We start from the raw sequence: 26589 nt of genomic DNA, 5'->3' as shown, positions 1-26589 counted from the left end.
CTGGGTGGAAGGAAATTTGTGGCTCCTCTCAGATTCCAGAACTTTCTGCCACAGAAATTTGAGGAACATGTGTTTTTTTTGCCAAATTTTGAGGTTTGCAAAGGATTCTGGGTAACAGAACCTGGTCCGAGCCCTGCAAGTCACCCCTCCTTGGATTCCCCTAGGTCTCTAGTTTTCAGAAATGCACAGGTTTGGTAGGTTTCCCTAGGTGCCGGCTGAGCTAGAGGCCAAAATCTACAGGTAGGCACTTCGCAAAAAACACCTCTGTTTTCTTCCCAAAATTTGGATGTGTCCACGTTGCGCTTTGGGGCGTTTCCTGTCGCGGGCGCTAGGCCTACCCACACAAGTGAGGTATCATTTTTATCGGGAGACTTGGGGGAAAGCTGGGTGGACGGAAATTTGTGGCTCCTCTCAGATTCTAGAACTTTCTGCCACAGAAATGTGAGGACCATGTGTTTTTTTAGCCAAATTTTGAGGTTTGCAAAGGATTCTGGGTAACAGAACCTGGTCCGAGCCCCGCAAGTCACCCCTCCTTGGATTCCCCTAGGTCTCTAGTTTTCAGAAATGCACAGGTTTGGTAGGTTTCCCTAGGTGCCGGCTGAGCTAGAGGCCAAAATCTACAGGTAGGCACTTCGCAAAAAACACCTCTGTTTTCTTCCAAAAATTTGGATGTGTCCACGTTGCGCTTTGGGGTGTTTCCTGTCGCGGGCGCTAGGCCTACCCACACAAGTGAGGTATCATTTTTATAGGGAGACTTGGGTGAACGCTGGGTGGAAGGAAATTTGTGGCTCCTCTCAGATTCCAGAACTTTCTGCCACAGAAATGTGAGGAACATGTGTTTTTTTAGCCAAATTTTGAGGTTTGCAAAGGATTCTGGGTAACAGAACCTGGTCCGAGCCCCGCAAGTCACCCCTCCTTGGATTCCCCTAGGTCTCTAGTTTTCAGAAAGGCACAGGTTTGGTAGGTTTCCCTAGGTGCCGGCTGAGCTAGAGGCCAAAATCTACAGGTAGGCACTTCGCAAAAAACACCTCTGTTTTCTTCCAAAAATTTGGATGTGTCCACGTTGCGCTTTGGGGTGTTTCCTGTCGCGGGCGTTAGGCCTACCCACACAAGTGAGGTATCATTTTTATCGGGAGACGTGGGGGAACGCTGGGTGGAAGGAAATTTGTGGCTCCTCTCAGATTCCAGAACTTTCTGCCACAGAAATTTGAGGAACATGTGTTTTTTTAGCCAAATTTTGAGGTTTGCAAAGGATTCTGGGTAACAGAACCTGGTCCGAGCCCTGCAAGTCACCGCTCCTTGGATTCCCCTAGGTCTCTAGTTTTCAGAAATGCACAGGTTTGGTAGGTTTCCCTAGGTGCCGGCTGAGCTAGAGGCCAAAATCTACAGGTAGGCACTTCGCAAAAAACACCTCTGTTTTCTTCCCAAAATTTGGATGTGTCCACGTTGCGCTTTGGGGCGTTTCCTGTCGCGGGCGCTAGGCCTACCCACACAAGTGAGGTATCATTTTTATCGGGAGACTTAGGGGAAAGCTGGGTGGACGGAAATTTGTGGCTCCTCTCAGATTCTAGAACTTTCTGCCACAGAAATGTGAGGACCATGTGTTTTTTTAGCCAAATTTTGAGGTTTGCAAAGGATTCTGGGTAACAGAACCTGGTCCGAGCCCCGCAAGTCACCCCTCCTTGGATTCCCCTAGGTCTCTAGTTTTCAGAAATGCACAGGTTTGGTAAGTTTCCCTAGGTGCCGGCTGAGCTAGAGGCCAAAATCTACAGGTAGGCACTTCGCAAAAAACACCTCTGTTTTCTTCCAAAATTTTGGATGTGTCCACTTTGCGCTTTGGGGTGTTTCCTGTCACGGGCGCTAGGCCTACCCACACAAGTGAGGTATCATTTTTATCGGGAGACTTGGGTGAACGCTGGGTGGAAGAAAATTTGTGGCTCCTCTCAGATTCCAGAACTTTCTGCCACAGAAATGTGGGGAACATGTGTTTTTTTAGCCAAATTTTGAGGTTTGCAAAGGATTCTGGGTAACAGAACCTGGTCCGAGCCCCGCAAATCACCCCATCTTGGATTCCCCTTGGTCTCTAGTTTTCGGAAATGCACAGGTTTGGTAGGTTTCCCTAGGTGCCGGCTGAGCTAGAGGCCAAAATCTACAGGTAGGCACTTCGCAAAAAACACCTCTGTTTTCTTCCAAAATTTTGGATGTGTCCACGTTGCGCTTTGGGGTGTTTACTGTCACGGGCGCTAGGCCTACCCACACAAGTGAGGTATCATTTTTATCGGGAGACTTGGGGGAACGCTGGGTGGAAGGAAATTTGTGGCTCCTCTCAGATTCCAGAACTTTCTGCCACAGAAATGTGAGGACCATATGTTTTTTTAGCCAAATTTTGAGGTTTGCAAAGGATTCTGGGTAACAGAACCTGGTCCGAGCCCCGCAAGTCACCCCTCCTTGGATTCCCCTAGGTCTCTAGTTTTCAGAAATGCACAGGTATGGTAGGTTTCCCTAGGTGCCGGCTGAGCTAGAGGCCAAAATCTACAGGTAGGCACTTCGCAAAAAACACCTCTGTTTTCTTCGAAAAATTTGGATGTGTCCACTTTGCGCTTTGGGGTGTTTCCTGTCGCGGGCGCTAGGCCTACCCACACAAGTGAGGTATCATTTTTATCGTGAGACTTGGGTGAATGCTGGGTTGAAGGAAATTTGTGGCTCCTCTCAGATTCCAGAACTTTCTGCCACAGAAATGTGAGGAACATGTGTTTTTTTAGCCAAATTTTGAGGTTTGCAAAGGATTCTGGGTAACAGAACCTGGTCCGAGCCCCGCAAGTCACCCCTCCTTGGATTCCCCTAGGTCTCTAGTTTTCAGAAATGCACAGGTTTGGTAGGTTTCCCTAGGTGCCGGCTGAGCTAGAGGCCAAAATCTACAGGTAGGCACTTCGCAAAAAACACCTCTGTTTTCTTCCAAAAATTTGGATGTGTCCACGTTGCGCTTTGGGGTGTTTCCTGTCGCGGGCGCTAGGCCTACCCACACAAGTGAGGTATCATTTTTATCGGGAGACGTGGGGGAACGCTGGGTGGAAGGAAATTTGTGGCTCCTCTCAGATTCCAGAACTTTCTGCCACAGAAATTTGAGGAACATGTGTTTTTTTAGCCAAATTTTGAGGTTTGCAAAGGATTCTGGGTAACAGAACCTGGTCCGAGCCCTGCAAGTCACCCCTCCTTGGATTCCCCTAGGTCTCTAGTTTTCAGAAATGCACAGGTTTGGTAGGTTTCCCTAGGTGCCGGCTGAGCTAGAGGCCAAAATCTACAGGTAGGCACTTCGCAAAAAACACCTCTGTTTTCTTCCCAAAATTTGGATGTGTCCACGTTGCGCTTTGGGGCGTTTCCTGTCGCGGGCGCTAGGCCTACCCACACAAGTGAGGTATCATTTTTATCGGGAGACTTGGGGGAAAGCTGGGTGGACGGAAATTTGTGGCTCCTCTCAGATTCTAGAACTTTCTGCCACAGAAATGTGAGGACCATGTGTTTTTTTAGCCAAATTTTGAGGTTTGCAAAGGATTCTGGGTAACAGAACCTGGTCCGAGCCCCGCAAGTCACCCCTCCTTGGATTCCCCTAGGTCTCTAGTTTTCAGAAATGCACAGGTTTGGTAGGTTTCCCTAGGTGCCAGCTGAGCTAGAGGCCAAAATCTACAGGTAGGCACTTCGCAAAAAACACCTCTGTTTTCTTCCAAAAATTTGGATGTGTCCACGTTGCGCTTTGGGGTGTTTCCTGTCGCGGGCGCTAGGCCTACCCACACAAGTGAGGTATCATTTTTATCGGGAGACGTGGGGGAACGCTGGGTGGAAGGAAATTTGTGGCTCCTCTCAGATTCCAGAACTTTCTGCCACAGAAATTTGAGGAACATGTGTTTTTTTAGCCAAATTTTGAGGTTTGCAAAGGATTCTGGGTAACAGAACCTGGTCCGAGCCCTGCAAGTCACCCCTCCTTGGATTCCCCTAGGTCTCTAGTTTTCAGAAATGCACAGGTTTGGCAGGTTTCCCTAGGTGCCGGCTGAGCTAGAGGCCAAAATCTACAGGTAGGCACTTCGCAAAAAACACCTCTGTTTTCTTCTCAAAATTTGGATGTGTCCACGTTGCGCTTTGTGGCGTTTCCTGTCGCGGGCGCTAGGCCTACCCACACAAGTGAGGTATCATTTTTATCGGGAGACTTGGGGGAAAGCTGGGTGGACGGAAATTTGTGGCTCCTCTCAGATTCTAGAACTTTCTGCCACAGAAATGTGAGGACCATGTGTTTTTTTAGCCAAATTTTGAGGTTTGCAAAGGATTCTGGGTAACAGAACCTGGTCCGAGCCCCGCAAGTCACCCCTCCTTGGATTCCCCTAGGTCTCTAGTTTTCAGAAATGCACAGGTTTGGTAGGTTTCCCTAGGTGCCGGCTGAGCTAGAGGCCAAAATCTACAGGTAGGCACTTCGCAAGAAACACCTCTGTTTTCTTCCCAAAATTTGGATGTGTCCACGTTGCGCTTTGGGGCGTTTCCTGTCGCGGGCGCTAGGCCTACCCACACAAGTGAGGTATCATTTTTATCGGGAGACTTGGGGGAAAGCTGGGTGGAAGGAAATTTGTGGCTCCTCTCAGATTCTAGAACTTTCTGCCACAGAAATGTGAGGACCATGTGTTTTTTTAGCCAAATTTTGAGGTTTGCAAAGGATTCTGGGTAACAGAACCTGGTCCGAGCCCCGCAAGTCACCCCATCTTGGATTCCCCTAGGTCTCTAGTTTTCAGAAATGCACAGGTTTGGTAAGTTTCCCTAGGTGCCGGCTGAGCTAGAGGCCAAAATCTACAGGTAGGCACCTCGCAAAAAACACCTCTGTTTTCTTCCAATATTTTGGATGTGTCCACTTTGCGCTTTGGGGTGTTTCCTGTCACGGGCGCTAGGCCTACCCACACAAGTGAGGTATCATTTTTATCGGGAGACTTGGGTGAACGCTGGGTGGAAGAAAATTTGTGGCTCCTCTCAGATTCCAGAACTTTCTGCCACAGAAATGTGGGGAACATGTGTTTTTTTAGCCAAATTTTGAGGTTTGCAAAGGATTCTGGGTAACAGAACCTGGTCCGAGCCCCGCAAATCACCCCATCTTGGATTCCCCTTGGTCTCTAGTTTTCAGAAATGCACAGGTTTGGTAGGTTTCCCTAGGTGCCGGCTGAGCTAGAGGCCAAAATCTACAGGTAGGCACTTCGCAAAAAACACCTCTGTTTTCTTCCAAAATTTTGGATGTGTCCACGTTGCGCTTTGGGGTGTTTACTGTCACGGGCGCTAGGCCTACCCACACAAGTGAGGTATCATTTTTATCGGGAGACTTGGGGGAACGCTGGGTTGAAGGAAATTTGTGGCTCCTCTCAGATTCCAGAACTTTCTGCCACAGAAATGTGAGGACCATATGTTTTTTTAGCCAAATTTTGAGGTTTGCAAAGGATTCTGGGTAACAGAACCTGGTCCGAGCCCCGCAAGTCACCCCTCCTTGGATTCCCCTAGGTCTCTAGTTTTCAGAAATGCACAGGTTTGGTAGGTTTCCCTAGGTGCCGGCTGAGCTAGAGGCCAAAATCTACAGGTAGGAACTTTGCAAAAAACACCTCTGTTTTCTTCCAAAAATTTGGATGTGTCCACGTTGCGCTTTGGGGTGTTTCCTGTCGCGGGCGCTAGGCCTACCCACACAAGTGAGGTATCATTTTTATCGGGAGACGTGGGGGAACGCTGGGTGGAAGGAAATTTGTGGCTCCTCTCAGATTCCAGAACTTTCTGCCACAGAAATGTGAGGACCATATGTTTTTTTAGCCAAATTTTGAGGTTTGCAAAGGATTCTGGGTAACAGAACCTGGTCCGAGCCCCGCAAGTCACCCCTCCTTGGATTCCCCTAGGTCTCTAGTTTTCAGAAATGCACAGGTTTGGTAGGTTTCCCTAGGTGCCGGCTGAGCTAGAGGCCAAAATCTACAGGTAGGCACTTCGCAAAAAACACCTCTGTTTTCTTCCCAAAATTTGGATGTGTCCACGTTGCGCTTTGGGGCGTTTCCTGTCGCGGGCGCTAGGCCTACCCACACAAGTGAGGTATCATTTTTATCGGGAGACTTGGGGGAAAGCTGGGTGGAAGGAAATTTGTGGCTCCTCTCAGATTCTAGAACTTTCTGCCACAGAAATGTGAGGACCATGTGTTTTTTTAGCCAAATTTTGAGGTTTGCAAAGGATTCTGGGTAACAGAACCTGGTCCGAGCCCCGCAAGTCACCCCATCTTGGATTCCCCTAGGTGTCTAGTTTTCAGAAATGCACAGGTTTGGTAAGTTTCCCTAGGTGCCGGCTGAGCTAGAGGCCAAAATCTACAGGTAGGCACTTAGCAAAAAACACCTCTGTTTTCTTCCAAAATTTTGGATGTGTCCACTTTGCGCTTTGGGGTGTTTCCTGTCACGGGCGCTAGGCCTACCCTCACAAGTGAGGTATCATTTTTATCGGGAGACTGGGGTGAACGCTGGGTGGAAGAAAATTTGTGGCTCCTCTCAGATTCCAGAACTTTCTGCCACAGAAATGTGGGGAACATGTGTTTTTTTAGCCAAATTTTGAGGTTTGCAAAGGATTCTGGGTAACAGAACCTGGTCCGAGCCCCGCAAATCACCCCATCTTGGATTCCCCTTGGTCTCTAGTTTTCAGAAATGCACAGATTTGGTAGGTTTCTCTAGGTGCCGGCTGAGCTAGAGGCCAAAATCTACAGGTAGGCACTTCGCAAAAAACACCTCTGTTTTCTTCCAAAATTTTGGATGTGTCCACGTTGCGCTTTGGGGTGTTTACTGTCACGGGCGCTAGGCCTACCCACACAAGTGAGGTATCATTTTTATCGGGAGACTTGGGGGAACGCTGGGTGGAAGGAAATTTGTGGCTCCTCTCAGATTCCAGAACTTTCTGCCACAGAAATGTGAGGACCATATGTTTTTTTAGCCAAATTTTGAGGTTTGCAAAGGATTCTGGGTAACAGAACCTGGTCCGAGCCCTGCAAGTCACCCCTCCTTGGATTCCCCTAGGTCTCTAGTTTTCAGAAATGCACAGGTATGGTAGGTTTCCCTAGGTGCCGGCTGAGCTAGGGGCCAAAATCTACAGGTAGGCACTTCGCAAAAAACACCTCTGTTTTCTTCGAAAAATTTGGATGTGTCCACGTTGCGCTTTGGGGTGTTTCCTGTCGCGGGCGCTAGGCCTACCCACACAAGTGAGGTATCATTTTTATAGTGAGACTTGGGTGAACGCTGGGTTGAAGGAAATTTGTGGCTCCTCTCAGATTCCAGAACTTTCTGCCACAGAAATGTGAGGAACATGTGTTTTTTTAGCCAAATTTTGAGGTTTGCAAAGGATTCTGGGTAACAGAACCTGGTCCGAGCCACGCAAGTCACCCCTCCTTGGATTCCCCTAGGTCTCTAGTTTTCAGAAATGCACAGGTTTGGTAGGTTTCCCTGGGTGCCGGCTGAGCTAGAGGCCAAAATCTACAGGTAGGCACTTCGCAAAAACACCTCTGTTTTCTTCCAAAAATTTGGATGTGTCCACGTTGCGCTTTGGGGTGTTTCCTGTCGCGGGCGCTAGGCCTACCCACACAAGTGAGGTATCATTTTTATCGGGAGACGTGGAGGAACGCTGGGTGGAAGGAAATTTGTGGCTCCTCTCAGATTCCAGAACTTTCTGCCACAGAAATGTGAGGACCATATGTTTTTTTAGCCAAATTTTGAGGTTTGCAAAGGATTCTGGGTAACAGAACCTGGTCCGAGCCCCGCAAGTCACCCCTCCTTGGATTCCCCTAGGTCTCTAGTTTTCAGAAATGCACAGGTATGGTAGGTTTCCCTAGGTGCCGGCTGAGCTAGAGGCCAAAATCTACAGGTAGGCGCTTCGCAAAAAACACCTCTGTTTTCTTCGAAAAATGTGGATGTGTCCACGTTGCGCTTTGGGGTGTTTCCTGTCGCGGGCGCTAGGCCTACCCACACAAGTGAGGTATCATTTTTATAGGGAGACTTGGGTGAACGCTGGGTGGAATGAAATTTGTGTCTCCTCTCAGATTCCAGAACTTTCTGCCACAGAAATGTGAGGAACATGTGTTTTTTTAGCCAAATTTTGAGGTTTGCAAAGGATTCTGGGTAACAGAACCTGGTCCGAGCCCCGCAAGTCACCCCTCCTTGGATTCCCCTAGGTCTCTAGTTTTCAGAAATGCACAGGTTTGGTAGGTTTCCCTAGGTGCCGGCTGAGCTAGAGGCCAAAATCTACAGGTAGGCACTTCGCAAAAAACACCTCTGTTTTCTTCCAAAAATTTGGATGTGTCCACGTTGCGCTTTGGGGTGTTTCCTGTCGCGGGCGCTAGGCCTACCCACACAAGTGAGGTATCATTTTTATCGGGAGACGTGGGGGAACGCTGGGTGGAAGGAAATTTGTGGCTCCTCTCAGATTCCAGAACTTTCTGCCACAGAAATTTGAGGAACATGTGTTTTTTTAGCCAAATTTTGAGGTTTGCAAAGGATTCTGGGTAACAGAACCTGGTCCGAGCCCTGCAAGTCACCCCTCCTTGGATTCCCCTAGGTCTCTAGTTTTCAGAAATGCACAGGTTTGGTAGGTTTCCCTAGGTGCCGGCTGAGCTAGAGGCCAAAATCTACAGGTAGGCACTTCGCAAAAAACACCTCTGTTTTCTTCCCAAAATTTGGATGTGTCCACGTTGCGCTTTGGGGCATTTCCTGTCGCGGGCGCTAGGCCTACCCACACAAGTGAGGTATCATTTTTATCGGGAGACTTGGGGGAAAGCTGGGTGGAAGGAAATTTGTGGCTCCTCTCAGATTCTAGAACTTTCTGCCACAGAAATGTGAGGACCATGTGTTTTTTTAGCCAAATTTTGAGGTTTGCAAAGGATTCTGGGTAACAGAACCTGGTTCGAGCCCCGCAAGTCACCCCTCCTTGGATTCCCCTAGGTCTCTAGTTTTCAGAAATGCACAGGTATGGTAGGTTTCCCTAGGTGCCGGCTGAGCTAGAGGCCAAAATCTACAGGTAGGCACTTCGCAAAAAACACCTCTGTTTTCTTCGAAAAATTTGGATGTGTCCACGTTGCGCTTTGGGGTGTTTCCTGTCGCGGGCGCTAGGCCTACCCACACAAGTGAGGTATCATTTTTATAGGGAGACTTGGGTGAACGCTGGGTGGAAGGAAATTTGTGGCTCCTCTCAGATTCCAGAACTTTCTGCCACAGAAATGTGAGGAACATGTGTTTTTTTAGCCAAATTTTGAGGTTTGCAAAGGATTCTGGGTAACAGAACCTGGTCCGAGCCCCGCAAGTCACCCCTCCTTGGATTCCCCTAGGTCTCTAGTTTTCAGAAATGCACAGGTTTGGTAGGTTTCCCTAGGTGCCGGCTGAGCTAGAGGCCAAAATCTACAGGTAGGCACTTCGCAAAAAACACCTCTGTTTTCTTCCAAAAATTTGGATGTGTCCACGTTGCGCTTTGGGGTGTTTCCTGTCGCGGGCGCTAGGCCTACCCACACAAGTGAGGTATCATTTTTATCGGGAGACGTGGGGGAACGCTGGGTGGAAGGAAATTTGTGGCTCCTCTCAGATTCCAGAACTTTCTGCCACAGAAATTTGAGGAACATGTGTTTTTTTAGCCAAATTTTGAGGTTTGCAAAGGATTCTGGGTAACAGAACCTGGTCCGAGCCCTGCAAGTCACCCCTCCTTGGATTCCCCTAGGTCTCTAGTTTTCAGAAATGCACAGGTTTGGTAGGTTTCCCTAGGTGCCGGCTGAGCTAGTGGCCAAAATCTACAGGTAGGCACTTCGCAAAAAACACCTCTGTTTTCTTCCCAAAATTTGGATGTGTCCACGTTGCGCTTTGGGGCGTTTCCTGTCGCGGGCGCTAGGCCTACCCACACAACTGAGGTATCATTTTTATCGGGAGACTTGGGGGAAAGCTGGGTGGACGGAAATTTGTGGCTCCTCTCAGATTCTAGAACTTTCTGCCACAGAAATGTGAGGACCATGTGTTTTTTTAGCCAAATTTTGAGGTTTGCAAAGGATTCTGGGTAACAGAACCTGGTCCGAGCCCTGCAAGTCACCCCTCCTTGGATTCCCCTAGGTCTCTAGTTTTCAGAAATGCACAGGTTTGGTAGGTTTCCCTAGGTGCCGGCTGAGCTAGAGGCCAAAATCTACAGGTAGGCACTTCGCAAAAAACACCTCTGTTTTCTTCCCAAAATTTGGATGTGTCCACGTTGCGCTTTGGGGCATTTCCTGTCGCGGGCGCTAGGCCTACCCACACAAGTGAGGTATCATTTTTATCGGGAGACTTGGGGGAAAGCTGGGTGGAAGGAAATTTGTGGCTCCTCTCAGATTATAGAACTTTCTGCCACAGAAATGTGAGGACCATGTGTTTTTTTAGCCAAATTTTGAGGTTTGCAAAGGATTCTGGGTAACAGAACCTGGTTCGAGCCCCGCAAGTCACCCCTCCTTGGATTCCCCTAGGTCTCTAGTTTTCAGAAATGCACAGGTATGGTAGGTTTCCCTAGGTGCCGGCTGAGCTAGAGGCCAAAATCTACAGGTAGGCACTTCGCAAAAAACACCTGTTTTCTTCGAAAAATTTGGATGTGTCCACGTTGCGCTTTGGGGTGTTTCCTGTCGCGGGCGCTAGGCCTACCCACACAAGTGAGGTATCATTTTTATAGGGAGACTTGGGTGAACGCTGGGTGGAAGGAAATTTGTGGCTCCTCTCAGATTCCAGAACTTTCTGCCATAGAAATGTGAGGAACATGTGTTTTTTTAGCCAAATTTTGAGGTTTGCAAAGGATTCTGGGTAACAGAACCTGGTCCGAGCCCCGCAAGTCACCCCTCCTTGGATTCCCCTAGGTCTCTAGTTTTCAGAAATGCACAGGTTTGGTAGGTTTCCCTAGGTGCCGGCTGAGCTAGAGGCCAAAATCTACAGGTAGGCACTTCGCAAAAAACACCTCTGTTTTCTTCCAAAAATTTGGATGTGTCCACGTTGCGCTTTGGGGTGTTTCCTGTCGCGGGCGCTAGGCCTACCCACACAAGTGAGGTATCATTTTTATCGGGAGACGTGGGGGAACGCTGGGTGGAAGGAAATTTGTGGCTCCTCTCAGATTCCAGAACTTTCTGCCACAGAAATTTGAGGAACATGTGTTTTTTTAGCCAAATTTTGAGGTTTGCAAAGGATTCTGGGTAACAGAACCTGGTCCGAGCCCTGCAAGTCACCCCTCCTTGGATTCCCCTAGGTCTCTAGTTTTCAGAAATGCACAGGTTTGGTAGGTTTCCCTAGGTGCCGGCTGAGCTAGAGGCCAAAATCTACAGGTAGGCACTTCGCAAAAAACACCTCTGTTTTCTTCCCAAAATTTGGATGTGTCCACGTTGCGCTTTGGGGCGTTTCCTGTCGCGGGCGCTAGGCCTACCCACACAAGTGAGGTATCATTTTTATCGGGAGACTTGGGGGAAAGCTGGGTGGACGGAAATTTGTGGCTCCTCTCAGATTCTAGAACTTTCTGCCACAGAAATGTGAGGAGCATGTGTTTTTTTAGCCAAATTTTGAGGTTTGCAAAGGATTCTGGGTAACAGAACCTGGTCCGAGCCCCGCAAATCACCCCATCTTGGATTCCCCTTGGTCTCTAGTTTTCAGAAATGCACAGGTTTGGTAGGTTTCCCTAGGTGCCGGCTGAGCTAGAGGCCAAAATCTACAGGTAGGCACTTCGCAAAAAACACCTCTGTTTTCTTCCAAAATTTTGGATGTGTCCACGTTGCGCTTTGGGGTGTTTACTGTCACGGGCGCTAGGCCTACCCACACAAGTGAGGTATCATTTTTATCGGGAGACTTGGGGGAACGCTGGGTGGAAGGAAATTTGTGGCTCCTCTCAGATTCCAGAACTTTCTGCCACAGAAATGTGAGGACCATATGTTTTTTTAGCCAGATTTTGAGGTTTGCAAAGGATTCTGGGTAACAGAACCTGGTCCGAGCCCCGCAAGTCACCCCTCCTTGGATTCCCCTATGTCTCTAGTTTTCAGAAATGCACAGGTATGGTAGGTTTCCCTAGGTGCCGGCTGAGCTAGAGGCCAAAATCTACAGGTAGGCACTTCGCAAAAAACACCTCTGTTTTCTTCGAAAAATTTGGATGTGTCCACGTTGCGCTTTGGGGTGTTTCCTGTCACGGGCGCTAGGCCTTCCCACACAAGTGAGGTATCATTTTTATCGGGAGACTTGGGTGAACGCTGGGTGGAAGGAAATTTGTGGCTCCTCTCAGATTCCAGAACTTTCTGCCACAGAAATGTGAGGAACATGTGTTTTTTTAGCCAAATTTTGAGGTTTGCAAAGGATTCTGGGTAACAGAACCTGGTCCGAGCCCTGCAAGTCACCCCTCCTTGGATTCCCCTAGGTCTCTAGTTTTCAGAAATGCACAGGTTTGGTAGGTTTCCCTAGGTGCCGGCTGAGCTAGAGGCCAAAATCTACAGGTAGGCACTTCGCAAAAAACACCTCTGTTTTCTTCCCAAAATTTGGATGTGTCCACGTTGCGCTTTGGGGCGTTTCCTGTCGCGGGCGCTAGGCCTACCCACACAAGTGAGGTATCATTTTTATCGGGAGACTTGGGGGAACGCTGGGTGGAAGGAAATTTGTGGCTCCTCTCAGATTCCAGAACTTTCTGCCACAGAAATGTGAGGACCATATGTTTTTTTAGCCAAATTTTGAGGTTTGCAAAGGATTCTGGGTAACAGAACCTGGTCCGAGCCCCGCAAGTCACCCCTCCTTGGATTCCCCTAGGTCTCTAGTTTTCAGAAATGCACAGGTATGGTAGGTTTCCCTAGGTGCCGGCTGAGCTAGAGGCCAAAATCTACAGGTAGGCACTTCGCAAAAAACACCTCTGTTTTCTTCGAAAAATTTGGATGTGTCCACGTTGCGCTTTGGGGTGTTTCCTGTCACGGGCGCTAGGCCTTCCCACACAAGTGAGGTATCATTTTTATCGGGAGACTTGGGTGAACGCTGGGTGGAAGGAAATTTGTGGCTCCTCTCAGATTCCAGAACTTTCTGCCACAGAAATGTGAGGAACATGTGTTTTTTTAGCCAAATTTTGAGGTTTGCAAAGGATTCTGGGTAACAGAACCTGGTCCGAGCCCCGCAAGTCACCCCTCCTTGGATTCCCCTAGGTCTCTAGTTTTCAGAAATGCACAGGTTTGGTAGGTTTCCCTAGGTGCCGGCTGAGCTAGAGGCCAAAATCTACAGGTAGGCACTTCGCAAAAAACACCTCTGTTTTCTTCCCAAAATTTGGATGTGTCCACGTTGCGCTTTGGGGCGTTTCCTGTCGCGGGCGCTAGGCCTACCCACACAAGTGAGGTATCATTTTTATCGGGAGACTTGGGGGAACGCTGGGTGGAAGGAAATTTGTGGCTCCTCTCAGATTCCAGAACTTTCTGCCACAGAAATGTGAGGACCATATGTTTTTTTAGCCAAATTTTGAGGTTTGCAAAGGATTCTGGGTAACAGAACCTGGTCCGAGCCCCGCAAGTCACCCCTCCTTGGATTCCCCTAGGTCTCTAGTTTTCAGAAATGCACAGGTATGGTAGGTTTCCCTAGGTGCCGGCTGAGCTAGAGGCCAAAATCTACAGGTAGGCACTTCGCAAAAAACACCTCTGTTTTCTTCGAAAAATTTGGATGTGTCCACGTTGCGCTTTGGGGTGTTTCCTGTCACGGGCGCTAGGCCTTCCCACCCAAGTGAGGTATCATTTTTATCGGGAGACTTGGGTGAACGCTGGGTGGAAGGAAATTTTTGGCTCCTCTCAGATTCCAGAACTTTCTGCCACAGAAATGTGAGGAACATGTGTTTTTTTAGCCAAATTTTGAGGTTTGCAAAGGATTCTGGGTAACAGAACCTGGTCCGAGCCCCGCAAGTCACCCCTCCTTGGATTCCCCTAGGTCTCTAGTTTTCAGAAATGCACAGGTTTGGTAGGTTTCACTAGGTGCCGGCTGAGCTAGAGGCCAAAATCTACAGGTAGGCACTTCGCAAAAAACACCTCTGTTTTCTTCCAAAAATTTGGATGTGTCCACGTTGCGCTTTGGGGCGTTTCCTGTCGCGGGCGCTAGGCCTACCCACACAAGTGAGGTATCATTTTTATCGGGAGACTTGGGGGAACGCTGGGTGGAAGGAAATATGTGGCTCCTCTCAGATTTCAGAACTTTCTGCCACAGAAATGTGAGGACCATGTGTTTTTTTAGCCAAATTTTGAGGTTTGCAAAGGATTATGGGTAACAGAACCTGGTCCGAGCCCCGCAAGTCACCCCTCCTTGGATTCCCCTAGGTCTCTAGTTTTCAGAAATGCACAGGTATGGTAGGTTTCCCTAGGTGCCGGCTGAGCTAGAGGCCAAAATCTACAGGTAGGCACTTCGCAAAAAACACCTCTGTTTTCTTCGAAAAATTTGGATGTGTCCACGTTGCGCTTTGGGGTGTTTCCTTTCGCGGGCGCTAGGCCTACCCACACAAGTGAGGTATCATTTTTATCGTGAGACTTGGGTGAACGCTGGGTTGAAGGAAATTTGTGGCTCCTCTCAGATTCCAGAACTTTCTGCCACAGAAATGTGAGGAACATGTGTTTTTTTAGCCAAATTTTGAGGTTTGCAAAGGATTCTGGGTAACAGAACCTGGTCCGAGCCCCGCAAGTCACCCCTCCTTGGATTCCCCTAGGTCTCTAGTTTTCAGAAATGCACAGGTTTGGTAGGTTTCCCTAGGTGCCGGCTGAGCTAGAGGCCAAAATCTACAGGTAGGCACTTCGCAAAAAACACCTCTGTTTTCTTCCCAAAATTTGGATGTGTCCACGTTGCGCTTTGGGGCGTTTCCTGTCGCGGGCGCTAGGCCTACCCACACAAGTGAGGTATCATTTTTATCGGGAGACTTGGGGGAACGCTGGGTGGAAGGAAATTTGTGGCTCCTCTCAGATTCCAGAACTTTCTGCCACAGAAATGTGAGGACCATATGTTTTTTAGCCAAATTTTGAGGTTTGCAAAGGATTCTGGGTAACAGAACCTGGTCCGAGCCCCGCAAGTCACCCCTCCTTGGATTCCCCTAGGTCTCTAGTTTTCAGAAATGCACAGGTATGGTAGGTTTCCCTAGGTGCCGGCTGAGCTAGAGGCCAAAATCTACAGGTAGGCACTTCGCAAAAAACACCTCTGTTTTCTTCGAAAAATTTGGATGTGTCCACGTTGCGCTTTGGGGTGTTTCCTGTCACGGGCGCTAGGCCTTCCCACACAAGTGAGGTATCATTTTTATCGGGAGACTTGGGTGAACGCTGGGTGGAAGGAAATTTGTGGCTCCTCTCAGATTCCAGAACTTTCTGCCACAGAAATGTGAGGAACATGTGTTTTTTTAGCCAAATTTTGAGGTTTGCAAAGGATTCTGGGTAACAGAACCTGGTCCGAGCCCCGCAAGTCACCCCTCCTTGGATTCCCCTAGGTCTCTAGTTTTCAGAAATGCACAGGTTTGGTAGGTTTCCCTAGGTGCCGGCTGAGCTAGAGGCCAAAATCTACAGGTAGGCACTTCGCAAAAAACACCTCTGTTTTCTTCCCAAAATTTGGATGTGTCCACGTTGCGCTTTGGGGCGTTTCCTGTCGCGGGCGCTAGGCCTACCCACACAAGTGAGGTATCATTTTTATCGGAAGACTTGGGGGAAAGCTGGGTGGACGGAAATTTGTGGCTCCTCTCAGATTCTAGAACTTTCTGCCACAGAAATGTGAGGACCATGTGTTTTTTTAGCCAAATTTTGAGGTTTGCAAAGGATTCTGGGTAACAGAACCTGGTCCGAGCCCCGCAAGTCACCCCTCCTTGGATTCCCCTAGGTCTCTAGTTTTCAGAAATGCACAGGTTTGGTAAGTTTCCCTAGGTGCCGGCTGAGCTAGAGGCCAAAATCTACAGGTAGGCACTTCGCAAAAAACACCTCTGTTTTCTTCCAAAATTTTGGATGTGTCCACTTTGCGCTTTGGGGTGTTTCCTGTCACGGGCGCTAGGCCTACCCACACAAGTGAGGTATCATTTTTATCGGGAGACTTGGGTGAACGCTGGGTGGAAGAAAATTTGTGGCTCCTCTCAGATTCCAGAACTTTCTGCCACAGAAATGTGGGGAACATGTGTTTTTTTAGCCAAATTTTGAGGTTTGCAAAGGATTCTGGGTAACAGAACCTGGTCCGAGCCCCGCAAATCACCCCATCTTGGATTCCCCTTGGTCTCTAGTTTTCAGAAATGCACAGGTTTGGTAGGTTTCCCTAGGTGCCGGCTGAGCTAGAGGCCAAAATCTACAGGTAGGCACTTCGCAAAAAACACCTCTGTTTTCTTCCAAAATTTTGGATGTGTCCACGTTGCGCTTTGGGGTGTTTACTGTCACGGGCGCTAGGCCTACCCACACAAGTGAGGTATCATTTTTATCGGGAGACTTGGGGGAACGCTGGGTGGAAGGAAATTTGTGGCTCCTCTCAGATTCCAGAACTTTCTGCCACAGAAATGTGAGGACCATATGTTTTTTTAGCCAAATTTTGAGGTTTGCAAAGGATTCTGGGTAACAGAACCTGGTCCGAGCCCCGCAAGTCACCCCTCCTTGGATTCCCCTATGTCTCTAGTTTTCAGAAATGCACAGGTATGGTAGGTTTCCCTAGGTGCCGGCTGAGCTAGAGGCCAAAATCTACAGGTAGGCACTTCGCAAAAAACACCTCTGTTTTCTTCGAAAAATTTGGATGTGTCCACGTTGCGCTTTGGGGTGTTTCCTGTCACGGGCGCTAGGCCTTCCCACACAAGTGAGGTATCATTTTTATCGGGAGACTTGGGTGAACGCTGGGTGGAAGGAAATTTGTGGCTCCTCTCAGATTCCAGAACTTTCTGCCACAGAAATGTGAGGAACATGTGTTTTTTTTAGCCAAATTTTGAGGTTTGCAAAGGATTCTGGGTAACAGAACCTGGTCCGAGCCCTGCAAGTCACCCCTCCTTGGATTCCCCTAGGTCTCTAGTTTTCAGAAATGCACAGGTTTGGTAGGTTTCCCTAGGTGCCGGCTGAGCTAGAGGCCAAAATCTACAGGTAGGCACTTCGCAAAAAACACCTCTGTTTTCTTCCCAAAATTTGGATGTGTCCACGTTGCGCTTTGGGGCGTTTCCTGTCGCGGGCGCTAGGCCTACCCACACAAGTGAGGTATCATTTTTATCGGGAGACTTGGGGGAACGCTGGGTGGAAGGAAATTTGTGGCTCCTCTCAGATTCCAGAACTTTCTGCCACAGAAATGTGAGGACCATATGTTTTTTAGCCAAATTTTGAGGTTTGCAAAGGATTCTGGGTAACAGAACCTGGTCCGAGCCCCGCAAGTCACCCCTCCTTGGATTCCCCTAGGTCTCTAGTTTTCAGAAATGCACAGGTATGGTAGGTTTCCCTAGGTGCCGGCTGAGCTAGAGGCCAAAATCTACAGGTAGGCACTTCGCAAAAAACACCTCTGTTTTCTTCGAAAAATTTGGATGAGTCCACGTTGCGCTTTGGGGTGTTTCCTGTCACGGGCGCTAGGCCTTCCCACACAAGTGAGGTATCATTTTTATCGGGAGACTTGGGTGAACGCTGGGTGGAAGGAAATTTGTGGCTCCTCTCAGATTCCAGAACTTTCTGCCACAGAAATGTGAGGAACATGTGTTTTTTTAGCCAAATTTTGAGGTTTGCAAAGGATTCTGGGTAACAGAACCTGGTCCGAGCCCCGCAAGTCACCCCTCCTTGGATTCCCCTAGGTCTCTAGTTTTCAGAAATGCACAGGTTTGGTAGGTTTCCCTAGGTGCCGGCTGAGCTAGAGGCCAAAATCTACAGGTAGGCACTTCGCAAAAAACACCTCTGTTTTCTTCGAAAAATTTGGATGTGTCCACGTTGCGCTTTGGGGTGTTTCCTGTCACGGGCGCTAGGCCTTCCCACACAAGTGAGGTATCATTTTTATCGGGAGACTTGGGTGAACGCTGGGTGGAAGGAAATTTGTGGCTCCTCTCAGATTCCAGAACTTTCTGCCACAGAAATGTGAGGAACATGTGTTTTTTTAGCCAAATTTTGAGGTTTGCAAAGGATTCTGGGTAACAGAACCTGGTCCGAGCCCTGCAAGTCACCCCTCCTTGGATTCCCCTAGGTCTCTAGTTTTCAAAAATGCACAGGTTTGGTAGGTTTCCCTAGGTGCCGGCTGAGCTAGAGGCCAAAATCTACAGGTAGGCACTTCGCAAAAAACACCTCTGTTTTCTTCCCAAAATTTGGATGTGTCCACGTTGCGCTTTGGGGCGTTTCCTGTCGCGGGCGCTAGGCCTACCCACACAAGTGAGGTATCATTTTTATCGGGAGACTTGGGGGAACGCTGGGTGGAAGGAAATTTGTGGCTCCTCTCAGATTCCAGAACTTTCTGCCACAGAAATGTGAGGACCATATGTTTTTTAGCCAAATTTTGAGGTTTGCAAAGGATTCTGGGTAACAGAACCTGGTCCGAGCCCCGCAAGTCACCCCTCCTTGGATTCCCCTAGGTCTCTAGTTTTCAGAAATGCACAGGTATGGTAGGTTTCCCTAGGTGCCGGCTGAGCTAGAGGCCAAAATCTACAGGTAGGCACTTCGCAAAAAACACCTCTGTTTTCTTCGAAAAATTTGGATGTGTCCACGTTGCGCTTTGGGGTGTTTCCTGTCACGGGCGCTAGGCCTTCCCACACAAGTGAGGTATCATTTTTATCGGGAGACTTGGGTGAACGCTGGGTGGAAGGAAATTTGTGGCTCCTCTCAGATTCCAGAACTTTCTGCCACAGAAATGTGAGGAACATGTGTTTTTTTAGCCAAATTTTGAGGTTTGCAAAGGATTCTGGGTAACAGAACCTGGTCCGAGCCCCGCAAGTCACCCCTCCTTGGATTCCCCTAGGTCTCTAGTTTTCAGAAATGCACAGGTTTGGTAGGTTTCCCTAGGTGCCGGCTGAGCTAGAGGCCAAAATCTACAGGTAGGCACTTCGCAAAAAACACCTCTGTTTTCTTCCCAAAATTTGAATGTGTCCACGTTGCGCTTTGGGGCGTTTCCTGTCGCGGGCGCTAGGCCTACCCACACAAGTGAGGTATCATTTTTATCGGGAGACTTGGGGGAACGCTGGGTGGAAGGAAATTTGTGGCTCCTCTCAGATTCCAGAACTTTCTGCCACAGAAATGTGAGGACCATATGTTTTTTTAGCCAAATTTTGAGGTTTGCAAAGGATTCTGGGTAACAGAACCTGGTCCGAGCCCCGCAAGTCACCCCTCCTTGGATTCCCCTAGGTCTCTAGTTTTCAGAAATGCACAGGTATGGTAGGTTTCCCTAGGTGCCGGCTGAGCTAGAGGCCAAAATCTACAGGTAGGCACTTCGCAAAAAACACCTCTGTTTTCTTCGAAAAATTTGGATGTGTCCACGTTGCGCTTTGGGGTGTTTCCTGTCACGGGCGCTAGGCCTTCCCACCCAAGTGAGGTATCATTTTTATCGGGAGACTTGGGTGAACGCTGGGTGGAAGGAAATTTTTGGCTCCTCTCAGATTCCAGAACTTTCTGCCACAGAAATGTGAGGAACATGTGTTTTTTTAGCCAAATTTTGAGGTTTGCAAAGGATTCTGGGTAACAGAACCTGGTCCGAGCCCCGCAAGTCACCCCTCCTTGGATTCCCCTAGGTCTCTAGTTTTCAGAAATGCACAGGTTTGGTAGGTTTCACTAGGTGCCGGCTGAGCTAGAGGCCAAAATCTACAGGTAGGCACTTCGCAAAAAACACCTCTGTTTTCTTCCAAAAATTTGGATGTGTCCACGTTGCGCTTTGGGGCGTTTCCTGTCGCGGGCGCTAGGCCTACCCACACAAGTGAGGTATCATTTTTATCGGGAGACTTGGGGGAACGCTGGGTGGAAGGAAATATGTGGCTCCTCTCAGATTTCAGAACTTTCTGCCACAGAAATGTGAGGACCATGTGTTTTTTTAGCCAAATTTTGAGGTTTGCAAAGGATTATGGGTAACAGAACCTGGTCCGAGCCCCGCAAGTCACCCCTCCTTGGATTCCCCTAGGTCTCTAGTTTTCAGAAATGCACAGGTATGGTAGGTTTCCCTAGGTGCCGGCTGAGCTAGAGGCCAAAATCTACAGGTAGGCACTTCGCAAAAAACACCTCTGTTTTCTTCGAAAAATTTGGATGTGTCCACGTTGCGCTTTGGGGTGTTTCCTGTCGCGGGCGCTAGGCCTACCCACACAAGTGAGGTATCATTTTTATCGTGAGACTTGGGTGAACGCTGGGTTGAAGGAAATTTGTGGCTCCTCTCAGATTCCAGAACTTTCTGCCACAGAAATGTGAGGAACATGTGTTTTTTTAGCCAAATTTTGAGGTTTGCAAAGGATTCTGGGTAACAGAACCTGGTCCCAGCCCCGCAAGTCACCCCTCCTTGGATTCCCCTAGGTCTCTAGTTTTCAGAAATGCACAGGTTTGGTAGGTTTCCCTAGGTGCCGGCTGAGCTAGAGGCCAAAATCTACAGGTAGGCACTTCGCAAAAAACACCTCTGTTTTCTTCCAAAATTTTGGATGTGTCCACGTTGCGCTTTGTGGTGTTTACTGTCACGGGCGCTAGGCCTACCCACACAAGTGAGGTATCATTTTTATCGGGAGACTTGGGGGAACGCTGGGTGGAAGGAAATTTGTGGCTCCTCTCAGATTCCAGAACTTTCTGCCACAGAAATGTGAGGACCATATTTTTTTTAGCCAAATTTTGAGGTTTGCAAAGGATTCTGGGTAACAGAACCTGGTCCGAGCCCCGCAAGTCACCCCTCCTTGGATTCCCCTAGGTCTCTAGTTTTCAGAAATGCACAGGTATGGTAGGTTTCCGTAGGTGCCGGCTGAGCTAGAGGCCAAAATCTACAGGTAGGCACTTCGCAAAAAACACCTCTGTTTTCTTCGAAAAATTTGGATGTGTCCACGTTGCGCTTTGGGGTGTTTCCTGTCGCGGGCGCTAGGCCTACCCACACAAGTGAGGTATCATTTTTATAGTGAGACTTGGGTGAACGCTGGGTTGAAGGAAATTTGTGGCTCCTCTCAGATTCCAGAACTTTCTGCCACAGAAATGTGAGGAACATGTGTTTTTTTAGCCAAATTTTGAGGTTTGCAAAGGATTCTGGGTAACAGAACCTGGTCCGAGCCCCGCAAGTCACCCCTCCTTGGATTCCCCTAGGTCTCTAGTTTTCAGAAATGCACAGGTTTGGTAGGTTTCCCTAGGTGCCGGCTGAGCTAGAGGCCAAAATCTACAGGTAGGCACTTCGCAAAAAACACCTCTGTTTTCTTCCAAAAATTTGGATGTGTCCACGTTGCGCTTTGGGGTGTTTCCTGTCGCGGGCGCTAGGCCTACCCACACAAGTGAGGTATCATTTTTATCGGGAGACGTGGGGGAACGCTGGGTGGAAGGAAATTTGTGGCTCCTCTCAGATTCCAGAACTTTCTGCCACAGAAATTTGAGGAACATGTGTTTTTTTAGCCAAATTTTGAGGTTTGCAAAGGATTCTGGGTAACAGAACCTGGTCCGAGCCCTGCAAGTCACCCCTCCTTGGATTCCCCTAGGTCTCTAGTTTTCAGAAATGCACAGGTTTGGTAGGTTTCCCTAGGTGCCGGCTGAGCTAGAGGCCAAAATCTACAGGTAGGCACTTCGCAAAAAACACCTCTGTTTTCTTCCCAAAATTTGGATGTGTCCACGTTGCGCTTTGGGGCGTTTCCTTTCGCGGGCGCTAGGCCTACCCACACAAGTGAGGTATCATTTTTATCGGGAGACTTGGGGGAAAGCTGGGTGGACGGAAATTTGTGGCTCCTCTCAGATTCTAGAACTTTCTGCCACAGAAATGTGAGGACCATGTGCTTTTTTAGCCAAATTTTGAGGTTTGCAAAGGATTCTGGTTAACAGAACCTGGTCCGAGCCCCGCAAGTCACCCCATCTTGGATTCCCCTAGGTCTCTAGTTTTCAGAAATGCACAGGTTTGGTAAGTTTCCCTAGGTGCCGGCTGAGCTAGAGGCCAAAATCTACAGGTAGGCACTTCGCAAAAAACACCTCTGTTTTCTTCCCAAAATTTGGATGTGTCCACATTGCGCTTTGGGGCATTTCGTGTCGCGGGCGCTAGGCCTACCCACACAAGTGAGGTATCATTTTTATCGGGAGACTTGGGGGAAAGCTGGGTGGAAGGAAATTTGTGGCTCCTCTCAGATTCTAGAACTTTCTGCCTCAGAAATGTGAGGACCATGTGTTTTTTTAGCCAAATTTTGAGGTTTGCAAAGGATTCTGGGTAACAGAACCTGGTCCGAGCCCCGCAAGTCACCCCATCTTGGATTCCCCTAGGTCTCTAGTTTTCAGAAATGCACAGGTTTGGTAAGTTTCCCTAGGTGCCGGCTGAGCTAGAGGCCAAAATCTACAGGTAGGCACTTCGCAAAAAACACCTCTGTTTTCTTCCAAAATTTTGGATGTGTCCACTTTGCGCTTTGGGGTGTTTCCTGTCACGGGCGCTAGGCCTACCCACACAAGTGAGGTATCATTTTTATCGGGAGACGTGGGGGAACGCTGGGTGGAAGGAAATTTGTGGCTCCTCTCAGATTCCAGAACTTTCTGCCACAGAAATGTGAGGACCATATGTTTTTTTAGCCAAATTTTGAGGTTTGCAAAGGATTCTGGGTAACAGAACCTGGTCCGAGCCCCGCAAGTCACCCCTCCTTGGATTCCCCTAGGTCTCTAGTTTTCAGAAATGCACAGGTTTGGTAAGTTTCCCTAGGTGCCGGCTGAGCTAGAGGCCAAAATCTACAGGTAGGAACTTCGCAAAAAACACCTCTGTTTTCTTCCAAAAATTTGGATGTGTCCACGTTGCGCTTTGGGGTGTTTCCTGTCGCGGGCGCTAGGCCTACCCACACAAGTGAGGTATCATTTTTATCGGGAGACGTGGGGGAACGCTGGGTGGAAGGAAATTTGTGGCTCCTCTCAGATTCCAGAACTTTCTGCCACAGAAATGTGAGGACCATATGTTTTTTTAGCCAAATTTTGAGGTTTGCAAAGGATTCTGGGTAACAGAACCTGGTCCGAGCCCCGCAAGTCACCCCTCCTTGGATTCCCCTAGGTCTCTAGTTTTCAGAAATGCACAGGTTTGGTAGGTTTCCCTAGGTGCCGGCTGAGCTAGAGGCCAAAATCTACAGGTAGGCACTTCGCAAAAAACACCTCTGTTTTCTTCCCAAAATTTGGATGTGTCCACGTTGCGCTTTGGGGCGTTTCCTGTCGCGGGCGCTAGGCCTACCCACACAAGTGAGGTATCATTTTTATCGGGAGACTTGGGGGAAAGCTGGGTGGAAGGAAATTTGTGGCTCCTCTCAGATTCTAGAACTTTCTGCCACAGAAATGTGAGGACCATATGTTTTTTTAGCCAAATTTTGAGGTTTGCAAAGGATTCTGGGTAACAGAACCTGGTCCGAGCCCCGCAAGTCACCCCTCCTTGGATTCCCCTAGGTCTCTAGTTTTCAGAAATGCACAGGTTTGGTAGGTTTCCCTAGGTGCCGGCTGAGCTAGAGGCCAAAATCTACAGGTAGGAACTTTGCAAAAAACACCTCTGTTTTCTTCCAAAAATTTGGATGTGTCCACGTTGCGCTTTGGGGTGTTTCCTGTCGCGGGCGCTAGGCCTACCCACACAAGTGAGGTATCATTTTTATCGGGAGACGTGGGGGAACGCTGGGTGGAAGGAAATTTGTGGCTCCTCTCAGATTCCAGAACTTTCTGCCACAGAAATGTGAGGACCATATGTTTTTTTAGCCAAATTTTGAGGTTTGCAAAGGATTCTGGGTAACAGAACCTGGTCCGAGCCCCGCAAGTCACCCCTCCTTGGATTCCCCTAGGTCTCTAGTTTTCAGAAATGCACAGGTTTGGTAGGTTTCCCTAGGTGCCGGCTGAGCTAGAGGCCAAAATCTACAGGTAGGCACTTCGCAAAAAACACCTCTGTTTTCTTCCCAAAATTTGGATGTGTCCACGTTGCGCTTTGGGGCGTTTCCTGTCGCGGGCGCTAGGCCTACCCACACAAGTGAGGTATCATTTTTATCGGGAGACTTGGGGGAAAGCTGGGTGGAAGGAAATTTGTGGCTCCTCTCAGATTCTAGAACTTTCTGCCACAGAAATGTGAGGACCATGTGTTTTTTTAGCCAAATTTTGAGGTTTGCAAAGGATTCTGGGTAACAGAACCTGGTCCGAGCCCCGCAAGTCACCCCATCTTGGATTCCCCTAGGTCTCTATTTTTCAGAAATGCACAGGTTTGGTAAGTTTCCCTAGGTGCCGGCTGAGCTAGAGGCCAAAATCTACAGGTAGGCACTTCGCAAAAAACACCTCTGTTTTCTTCCAAAATTTTGGATGTGTCCACTTTGCGCTTTGGGGTGTTTCCTGTCACGGGCGCTAGGCCTACCCTCACAAGTGAGGTATCATTTTTATCGGGAGACTGGGGTGAACGCTGGGTGGAAGAAAATTTGTGGCTCCTCTCAGATTCCAGAACTTTCTGCCACAGAAATGTGGGGAACATGTGTTTTTTTAGCCAAATTTTGAGGTTTGCAAAGGATTCTGGGTAACAGAACCAGGTCCGAGCCCCGCAAATCACCCCATCTTGGATTCCCCTTGGTCTCTAGTTTTCAGAAATGCACAGATTTGGTAGGTTTCCCTAGGTGCCGGCTGAGCTAAAGGCCAAAATCTACAGGTAGGCACTTCGCAAAAAACACCTCTGTTTTCTTCCAAAATTTTGGATGTGTCCACGTTGCGCTTTGGGGTGTTTACTGTCACGGGCGCTAGGCCTACCCACACAAGTGAGGTATCATTTTTATCGGGAGACTTGGGGGAACGCTGGGTGGAAGGAAATTTGTGGCTCCTCTAAGATTCCAGAACTTTCTGCCACAGAAATGTGAGGACCATATGTTTTTTTAGCCAAATTTTGAGGTTTGCAAAGGATTCTGGGTAACAGAACCTGGTCCGAGCCCCGCAAGTCACCCCTCCTTGGATTCCCTAGGTCTCTAGTTTTCAGAAATGCACCGGTATGGTAGGTTTCCCTAGGTGCCGGCTGAGCTAGAGGCCAAAATCTACAGGTAGGCACTTCGCAAAAAACACCTCTGTTTTCTTCGAAAAATTTGGATGTGTCCACGTTGCGCTTTGGGGTGTTTCCTGTCGCGGTCGCTAGGCCTACCCACACAAGTGAGGTATCATTTTTATCGGGAGACTTGGGTGAACGCTGGGTGGAATGAAATTTGTGGCTCCTCTCAGATTCCAGAACTTTCTGCCACAGAAATGTGAGGAACATGTGTTTTTTTAGCCAAATTTTGAGGTTTGCAAAGGATTCTGGGTAACAGAACCTGGTCCGAGCCCCGCTAGTCACCCCTCCTTGGATTCCCCTAGGTCTCTAGTTTTCAGAAATGCACAGGTTTGGTAGGTTTCCCTAGGTGCCGGCTGAGCTAGAGGCCAAAATCTACAGGTAGGCACTTCGCAAAAAACACCTCTGTTTTCTTCCAAAAATTTGGATGTGTCCACGTTGCGCTTTGGGGTGTTTCCTGTCGCGGGCTAGGCCTACCCACACAAGTGAGGTATCATTTTTATCGGGAGACGTGGGGGAACGCTGGGTGGAAGGAAATTTGTGGCTCCTCTCAGATTCCAGAACTTTCTGCCACAGAAATTTGAGGAACATGTGTTTTTTTAGCCAAATTTTGAGGTTTGTAAAGGATTCTGGGTAACAGAACCTGGTCCGAGCCCTGCAAGTCACCCCTCCTTGGATTCCCCTAGGTCTCTAGTTTTCAGAAATGCACAGGTTTGTTAGGTTTCCCTAGGTGCCGGCTGAGCTAGAGGCCAAAATCTACAGGTAGGCACTTCGCAAAAAACACCTCTGTTTTCTTCCCAAAATTTGGATGTGTCCACGTTGCGCTTTGGGGCGTTTCCTGTCGCGGGCGCTAGGCCTACCCACACAAGTGAGGTATCATTTTTATCGGGAGACTTGGGGGAAAGCTGGGTGGAAGGAAATTTGTGGCTCCTCTCAGATTCTAGAACTTTCTGCCACAGAAATGTGAGGACCATGTGTTTTTTTAGCCAAATTTTGAGGTTTGCAAAGGATTCTGGGTAACAGAACCTGGTCCGAGCCCCGCAAGTCACCCCTCCTTGGATTCCCCTAGGTCTCTAGTTTTCAGAAATGCACAGGTTTGGTAGGTTTCCCTAGGTGCCGGCTGAGCTAGAGGCCAAAATCTACAGGTAGGCACTTCGCAAAAAACACCTCTGTTTTCTTCCAAAAATTTGGATGTGTCCACGTTGCGCTTTGGGGTGTTTCCTGTCGCGGGCGCTAGGCCTACCCACACAAGTGAGGTATCATTTTTATAGGGAGACTTGGGTGAACGCTGGGTGGAAGGAAATTTGTGGCTCCTCTCAGATTCCAGAACTTTCTGCCACAGAAATGTGAGGAACATGTGTTTTTTTAGCCAAATTTTGAGGTTTGCAAAGGATTCTGGGTAACAGAACCTGGTCCGAGCCCCGCAAGTCACCCCTCCTTGGATTCCCCTAGGTCTCTA

Source organism: Pleurodeles waltl, chromosome 3_1 (genome assembly GCF_031143425.1).
Source record: "Pleurodeles waltl isolate 20211129_DDA chromosome 3_1, aPleWal1.hap1.20221129, whole genome shotgun sequence".
Lineage (NCBI taxonomy): Eukaryota > Metazoa > Chordata > Amphibia > Caudata > Salamandridae > Pleurodeles > Pleurodeles waltl.
This window is presented reverse-complemented; position numbering follows the sequence as displayed.